Here is a 9,187-nt window from a genome sequence, read left to right as displayed (position 1 = left end):
ATCGCAACAATCTCTTATGACTAGAATACAGACCTAGTAGGCCACTAACATCTCGATCCCTAAGGATCATAGGAGCATAACATACTGTCTATCCTGATTCCAATCTATCAGATCATAACCATATATATATATATATATATATATATATATATATATATATATATATATATATATATATATATATCATAATGATAACACCTAAAGGGTCGGACTTGGTGCCTTAGACCCTTTTGATACAGTGAGGATAACTCACCTTGTAGATGTCGACTCGGTAGATAAATCCCAACTCTCGGATCACTCGCCAAAGACTCCTCCACCTATTACCATAGTATGAGCATACTCATAAATCCTCAACCTCACAAGTACTCCATAAACCAACCAATCAACCCCATGTCAAAGTCAAAGTCCTCAGTCAAGGTCAACAGTCCATGTTGACCTTAACTCGCCGAGCACCCTCGGCTACTCGCCGAGTTCCTTGAAGCACTATCCAACTCGCCGAGTCATCGAGGTGACTTGTCGAGTTCCTCCGATTCTTGATCACACTTCTAAGCCACCTGTTTAGTTTCCTTCTTGCAACTCGACGGATACACATGCATACATATCCTGGAGAAAACTCATCTGACTCGCTGAGTTGTTCATACAACTCGTCGAGTCTATGACAATCTTCATCGGACTAGCCGAGTTGCTTATCCAACTCGTCGAGTTCAAGGCCATCTTCATACGACTCGCCGAGTCAACCTTGCGACTCGTCGAGTTTCTTCGGCCCTTAAGCCATACAGACTCATTTAAGCCATGCAATGGCTCCAAATTACAGATCCAAGCTTCTAGAGCATGCTTTTCACGTAAAGTTGCAAACTTTACGTGTATGAATGGCTAAAAGGGCTCATAATGGCAATTCTAAACTCTTAATGGGGTTTCATGCACAAGGAAGGTTTCAATCACCCCCATACCCGCAACTTTATGGCTCTAGGACTTAGGAAGGGTCCAGATCTGAAGTTACAACTTCAGATCTAGCCCATAGCTCCCCATATCAACTCAAAATCCATAAAACCCTAAAATTCAACCAAAAGAAAAGAGATATATAAGGAAAGGGAAGTAAAGATTGCAACTTGATACCTCTAGAAGATGCTAGCTGAGGTAAGTTCTGCTTCCCACACCTTCCTTGCTTCAACTCCTTTGCTCTTCCAGTTTTTCCCTCCTAGCCAACCTTCTTTCCAAGGCTTAAATCACACCAAGAAGAGTACCCCACAAATTAGGGTTTCACTAAGCTTCTCAAAGACTGTAAAGAGGCCAAAGGAAGCTGAGGCTCCTTTAATAGGGTGCAAAACACCGGGATTTAGGGTTTCATCTGCCAGCTCCTAATCGTCGAGTCCCTTCTTGGACTCGGTGAGTAGGTCACTAAACACGCGATCCCACCCCACTGCTACTCGACGAGTGGGGCAACCAACTCGTCTAGTAGGACTTAAAACCAAAGAACCTTTTATTTAATCAATACCTAAGAATCGAAGCGTTACATAAATATTACACGTGTCACTATTTAATTGGGTAGGAGGATTTGTAGGAACAAAAAGTAGGAGGATATTTAATTTCTCGTTTACTTTTTAAGCAACGGATACTAGGTAGATGCGTTTATGGTAATATGCTAAATTTATTTTGGTCTCCTGTCTATTAAACATGACAACTTACATGCTACTCTACAAAACAATCCAAAGCAAGTACAAAATCCTCAACAAACTCCTTCAAGAACGACTGATAAAATTAGTGGAGAATCCAACCCCGCGAAGCGGGTTTTCTTATCTAGTTAATATTAATGTTAATAATAACATTAAAAATAATAAATATTGTTATTATAATTAGAATTATAATAATAATAATAATAATAATAATAATAATAATAATAATAATAATAATAACAAGAAAGGTATTCCCCGCATTGCGGGGGTTGGAAAGTGTCGTTTTTTTGTGAAAGTATAGCATATGCTTCAATTGGTAGTTATGCGCTTCAATTGGTAGTTATGCAGTAAAATATGCTGCTATTGTCTACAATCGCCCATTTACAAATACATAATAGTCAAATATGTTGTAGTATGCGACCAGTTGTATATACAATACAACATCAATAACTTCAAGATTACAATATCCCAATAAACAATCTTTGAAGGTACAATGCTATAATTGAATGTCTTCTTTCCAGTATCTTTTCAATGGTGAACACGTATCATGTAATTACTAACATGCCATCTTCCCTCTACCATGGCCAGGTGTCGAATTTTGACCGGAAAGCTACCATCTCAAAATTTTCAATCACACGGAATCAAAGGGATTTGAATTCCAACTTTCATTTTGCCAGTTTTGCAAAAGAACGACATATATCATAAAGTTAAGGACATTACGATATATACTACAAATAATAGTAAAATTACATACCATGAAGAATTCCATAAATAAATATACAAAAGCAAATGAATCTTATGTTTTTAAGTTGATGAGTTTAACAGATAAAGCACCTAATATAGATAGATATATGTTAAATACATGAAGCTGTTGAAGATACTAAACTGGCACCCTCACAGACTGATGGTTTTTGTCAATGCATTGTCAAAATACCCTTGGGAACCCATAACCTGTGTAGACACATGGATTTTAACATCAATGGATCCACCTTTATCCAACCTAAAATCAGAAAGCTTTGCATTGTAGGTTGGTGGAGGGCCTTCATAAATGCTAGTAATATGTTCCAAAGTCCGGGATAGATTTGACTTTTACAGTCAACATGGGAAAAAAAACAGAAAAGCTTGAATTGTTCTCTATAAATAGTGAGGGTAGAAAGGTCAAATTCTCACCGGTGTATGTTGTAGTGCAGTTGTCGGTCTTTTTAATGAGTTTACATGGAGGTTATTACTTTTGGTTATAAAATCAATTAGTCATTCCATTATCTTAACTGCATATGGTAGTATTATAAAGTTTCTGATATTCAGTTAGTGTTATAACTTATGAATGGTAACTGACTTTCTAAAAAAATTAGTGTGGCACTTTTTACAACATTATCAAACAATTTGGATTTCTTACGAATTTATGCATGCATAATTTCTTAATAAATTGTAAATTTAGGAGTATATAGTAAAAAGGTCTTCGTAGTTCAGTTGGTGGGCCGATTTGGATGCCATAAACACATTCATCTGCTGAGTATTTTCTTTCCAGCATAGTCTTTGATGTGTCTGGAATGAAAAGAAGGATCAATGAAGGCATGTTTGACTTGTCTTCTCCTGCTAATGATGTCAATACTTCACAAATGGCACACACCAATACAGGATATTCATACTTTTGCAATGCCAAAATGGACACCTGGTGAAAGAATGGAAACCATAGAACATTTTTATCCACATGCAATGGTAATTGGTTCGAAAATTATAACTATAATCAGTTCAAAATCACCTCAATGTTGTATGTTGCAACAGTAATCACACAATTAAGTTAACTTAAGAAATGATTTGATGCGAATAAGCATAGTAAGCATATGCAATTCTCAGAAGTTAATAAGCTATGTTAAGTTGCATGGATTTCTTAAACCTATTATGAAGAATTTAAAAAACGTATCAATGAAGTGAGTGATGTTTTCAAAAGCTAAAAAAAATATAAATAAAAATAATAATAAGTTAAACCAAACCATATGAAGATTAAATAGGAAAAGAAAAAATTGTACCTCAATGGATTTGTTGGGAGCAACATGAATGACATTGACCAAATTTCCCTTAAAGAGGCTACTCCAGCCTTCACTCTGCATAATATCTTGATAATTTTTCACAATTCCCTACCATCAAATGAGTTCTTAGAGTCTCTAATGGACCAACAACATATGATGTCGAAAGAACCCATGCTACTGCTCCTCTAATTAACTTCATCAATGAAGGATTCCTAATGTTGATAAAAAAATCCAATAAAAGCTAGAGCAAATATATACTAAAAATACGTATATATTAATCGAGCTCTTGTATTTGCAAATGAATTAAAAAAAAAAGATCCAAAAATGATATTATAAAAAAGTTACCGGATTGATTATGAGGCGTAGAAAAGCACCTGAACCTCCACTCACTGTTACCAATTTACTCACGTATAAGTACCTACACAAAAATCTATACTTTTAAAAAAGAAGCACGTGTAATTCAACATTACATGATTGATCTCTTTCAACAAGTCTATAATAAACACTTGACATTAATTTCAAGTTTGTGTCGATGGTTAACAATTGACGGAGAAATTCTATCATGAAGATTTTATTTGTCTATTTTGAGAAGAAATAAGTAAAAAACATATTCCAGCAGCCACTGATTCCTTCTGTGAGTCACTGCAACTGAGCATCAAATATAAGAAAAGAGTTGAGACCTGGAAACCAATTTTGAAGCTAGGAATCTAAAAATAGCACGCGAGTATAGATACATCATAATACTTCCATTGGGGATGTTGTCGATAACATTCATTTGATAGTATAGAGAGAAAGCCAGGGTTAATGAAGGTGAATCGCTGGAGAGGTAACTAATAGTCCTTTGTTAATGATCTCCCTACCTGGTTTGTTTTTCCCCTTTCCTCAGTCGATGTTTTAGCAACCAAAAACCTACAAAAATGACAAAATCTTTTAGATGACCCAGAAAGCAATCACAATACATGAATAGAAACATGAGAGAAAGAAGCAAGTAAATCTTTTACCTCGGTAAGATATGATGTCCACCAACAAAAAAAATCCTCTGTCGTTTGCGTACCTGATTTCGTATCAAGCAACCAATTTCATAAATAATTTTTAAGCACAAATCAACTTTAGTAAATATAAACAAAATCAAGAAAAATCGTCAAATAGAAAAAACCCGATAATCAACTGATATCAGGTTATCAATGTAGATGGAATCTAAAGGAACTGAAGAGGAATGTATATACAATTGTTTGAATCTGTGATAATTACCTAATATTAGGCTATCAAAAATCGAGGCGGCGCTCTCCGGTGGTGATCATTGAGGAATCGAGAACCCTGCGGTTCGTACCTTCATTTTTCCATTTATCAACCTCATCTTTGATCATAAATTGGGTCATGGGGTCATCAAAATCTAATCAATCAACAGAACCATGACAAACCCTAGAATTTGCAAACCCATCGATCGCATCTACGTTGATTCTCGCGACGAACAGTGACGATGGCTTCTTCATCGGAGACGGGGCAACCTGAATTCCTTCTTGATTTCCAATCAGAAGCTGCTAGGTTGAGAAGAACGTGCGGCTTCTGTTAGTAGAGTCGACAAATTTAATGTGGAAATTAATGAGATAAACAAAAAAAGCGAGGCAGCGATGGTATATCGGGGGCGTCATTCTTTTTTCTGGTGGAGACGGTAGTGGAGCAGAGGGTAAACAGCGAAGTCCGGTGGTTGGTTGTCAGTACATCGCCAGAAGCGGTGGAGGTAGCAGCAGGTAGAAGAAGGGAGGAGACTCGATTTGGGTAGGATAAAGTAAAATGTGAGACCATAGTAATGTAATCAAGAGATAGCGGCGAAGAAGAATGATATTGATCTTAATTCGATTGGCATATAGAGACGGTGAAAGGCAGATAGGATTAACACGTGTGTAGCTCTAATTTAATTAAAAAAAAAAAAAAAAGGACCTCCTAGACTTGACCATACAGATATAAATAAGTACCAATTTCAACAATTGCCATAATCAGAGGACCATCTTTGTCAAATCCTTAGCAATTTACTGTAGCTAAGGATTGATAATTTTAATATATATAATAATAATAATAATAATAATAATAATAAATAAAAGACAACAAAAAACAAAAGCTTCAAAAACACTAAATGACAAAAAAGGTGATGCATGGAGGAATTAGATTGTGAATTTTATGAATGTAATTATTTAAAAGTATCGGTAGAATAATTTAATAGATGTCAGTAGTATTAGAATGTCATGTAACATAAAGTGTTAGTCCCTCCATAATCTAGGGGGCTAAATTGTAAAATAATTTGTGTATTGCAATCAAACGATTGCAACTCAAATATGTAACCGGATCTCTTGAGCCTATATATAGAGCCTTTGCCCATATGGAATAAACAAGTTAAGTTTGAGTGTTTAAAACTTGAGTTGATCTCAAAGTTCTTCCTCTGTTGAAATAGTTATTCTATTTCTGAATAGCAGAGCCCTATCCAAACATACCCAAGATTATCCATATATTCATTCTTATAATTTAAAGAATCCATCCTGACGCATCATTCAAGTATAATTCTATCATAACTTTCTATTAATTCCATTATGTTTTTAATTTTTGTATCAGAGCTAAGTTTTGTTATTATCATTTTTATTATAAATATGATTATTCATACGTTCGTTCATTCATTATTATTTTTAAAGCTATAAAATATGTCTTAAAAAATAGAAAATTCACCAATAATTATTAACAATGAAGAAAATGAATCTGGATATATTTTTGACGCCTTAATTAATAAAATTAATTTCAATAAAGATGCTATAAGAAAATCATATTTTACACTATCCGAGAAACATAATTTTAGAAATAACACACTAAAAAACTTCTTTTCTAGAAAAAATATTATATATTATGGAAAAATTATAGGAGAAGAACCAATACCCATAGAATCAACTCAAGGAAATACCATTATACCTATAATAAATAAACAACAAATTAGAAATCGATTATCTAATATTAAAGAAATAGATAGAATTAAAATTGCTTATATTCACATATCAACTATTCAAGAAATTTTAAAAAGTATTTTTAGTGATTTAGATAAACCATTAGAATTAGAAATAAGAGATGATCATATAATTAATAATCAAGAAAGTATTATTGCAAAAGGAAGTGGTAATTTAATTGAAGGAAAAATAAAATTTAATAATAATATTCAACTAGGATTAAGTCTTAAAGATAAAAATCTAAGTAATAGTATTGTTGTACGATATAAATTATTAAGACAAAATTTTATGTTAAAATGTAATCATCCATTTACTATTATATATCAAATAAATTATGCATTAACAAACTCTCATCATAGTATCACGTTTAAAACAGAAGATAGAATTTATATTGATAAATTATTTACCCCTTTATTATCACTTGAATCACCAAATATGAATAATAATAGAATTTTTAATGAAACTAATTTTCAATCAATAATAACTACTCCGTTAATAAAAAAAACTCAATTATAGAACCTTCAATTTCAACTATTATAGGTAGATCTTCAATTTTGGAATGTCAACCTACAACATCTAATGAAAATAACGATGAAAAATTAGAAGATATTAAAGAAATGATTAGATCATTTTGTTTAAAAATATGACATAATCATCTAGTAATTCCTTAAAGTATTTTAAAACACTTGAAGACCCATATAAAAATATAAAATCATGCATACCAGATAAAGAAATGATTATATAAATACCGCAAAATCTACCACAATGACCATTATATAATATTGGACTTAGTTCTGAAGAAGATAAACCAATAGTAGATAAATTAAATATAATTAGTCAAAAATTAAATAATATTATAGAAATAGAAAGTTTACTTGTATTAAAACAAATTTCTGAATTATTACAAAATCTAACTCAACAAAAAATATTACTTGAATGATATTTAAAATAAAAACTATTAAAGAAGAACCACTTAATGAAAAACCACCAATCAAAGAAAAACCACTTACTATTAAACGACCTTTCACATGGTAAAAATAAATAAAATTATGAGCAATAAAACTCAAGTGTATTGTAATTTCGATAATAAATATAAAGTTAATTTACTTAAAAAATTATGGAAAGATTTAGAAAATTCCACAAAGCATTTAAAAGAAAAAGAATCTGAAATACGTGAATTAATTTCTAAAAACAAAAATTATACTACATATCAATTAATTAAAATTGGAAGATTAAGAACTCAAATTAATCATTTTAAAATAGTAATAAAAAACATTAACAATTCAATTAATTTTCTTTCAAACGCTTTACTAATTTGTTAAAATGAATTCAAAAGTACAAATTAATTCTTCAAAAGATAACATGCTTTGGACTAATATATTAAAAAATCATTGGAAAATAAATTCTAATATCTCTAATACCATTCAACATTTAGAAAATACGTTATCATATGAAGAAAACTATTGATTAAGATTACAATCAGAAAATAAAGAATATAATTATCAATTAAAAAAGATATCTCGATTATAAGAAAAAATTAAGAAATACAAAAAATCACAAAATCATAATTTTAAAACAATACGCAATGTTTCAACCATTTTAACAAACACAACTTGTTAATATGAAAACTTTGCACAAATATAGAAATTTATAAACTAACTCTAATGAGTAAAAGAAAAACAAATATTAATCCGAACAATACCTTTATTACAACTAAAATACAAGAAAAAGAACTAGTCTCATATATAGATATAGGAGCTACATTATGTTTCGGAAGAAGAAATATATTATAAATTTGGGAAAGTTTAGAAAAACCATTAAAAATTACAATTGCTGATAAATCAATTCACAAAATTTGGTTCGTAGGAAGAGACATAGATATATTAATTGAAAAATCACCATTTAAAACTCCAACTATATATCAACATGATTCATGAATAGATTTAGTAATAGGAAATAATTTCCTTAAATTATATCAACCATTTATACAAACAAATGACCATATAAGTCTCAATCACCCGACAAAATGTATTATAAAAACTGCAATTATCAAACATTTTTTTTTATCTTATTAAAATAATCAAACAAGAAGTTGGTTTTCAACTACATATATTACTAACGTTCGCTAAAGAAATTGTTGAAAAACAACTTGAAGAAGTATGTAATGAAAACCCGCTTCATCATTTAAAAAATAGAAATAATCAAGAAATAATAATATTATTAAAAAATCCAAATGATGAAGTAAATATTCCAAATAAAATTCCATATAGTATAAAAGATGTTTCGGAATTTAAACAAGAGTGCACTAAACTACTAGAAAAATGAATCATTCAACCTAGTACAAGTCCCTATTCTACATCTGCATTCTATGTAGAAAATAATAATGAAATAAAACGGGGAAAACGAAGAATGGTAATTAATTATAAAAAAATGAACGATGCTACTATAGGAGACTCATACAAATTACCACGAAAAGAATATATTTTTGAAAAAATAA

At 31.1% G+C, this 9,187-nt stretch overlaps 1 long non-coding RNA gene across 1 annotated transcript; it reads right to left on the bottom strand.

The window, feature by feature from the left end:
* Window positions 1–3,776: 3,776 nt before the first annotated feature.
* Window positions 3,777–5,541, bottom strand: LOC145011449 (uncharacterized). The gene is made up of 5 exons (XR_013664112.1): window positions 4,955–5,541; window positions 4,705–4,757; window positions 4,564–4,612; window positions 4,049–4,121; window positions 3,777–3,915 (listed from the first exon to the last, which is right to left on the bottom strand). It is a non-coding gene; the product is annotated as an uncharacterized LOC145011449 (long non-coding RNA).
* Between the last annotated feature and the right edge of the window lie 3,646 nt (window positions 5,542–9,187).

This window comes from Lactuca saligna, chromosome 8 (assembly GCF_052625555.1).
Source record: "Lactuca saligna cultivar CGN05327 chromosome 8, ASM5262555v1, whole genome shotgun sequence".
In the NCBI taxonomy this organism is placed as follows: Eukaryota; Viridiplantae; Streptophyta; class Magnoliopsida; order Asterales; family Asteraceae; genus Lactuca; species Lactuca saligna.
Note: the sequence above shows the minus strand (reverse complement) of the source record. Positions and strands in the feature narration are given on the sequence as shown.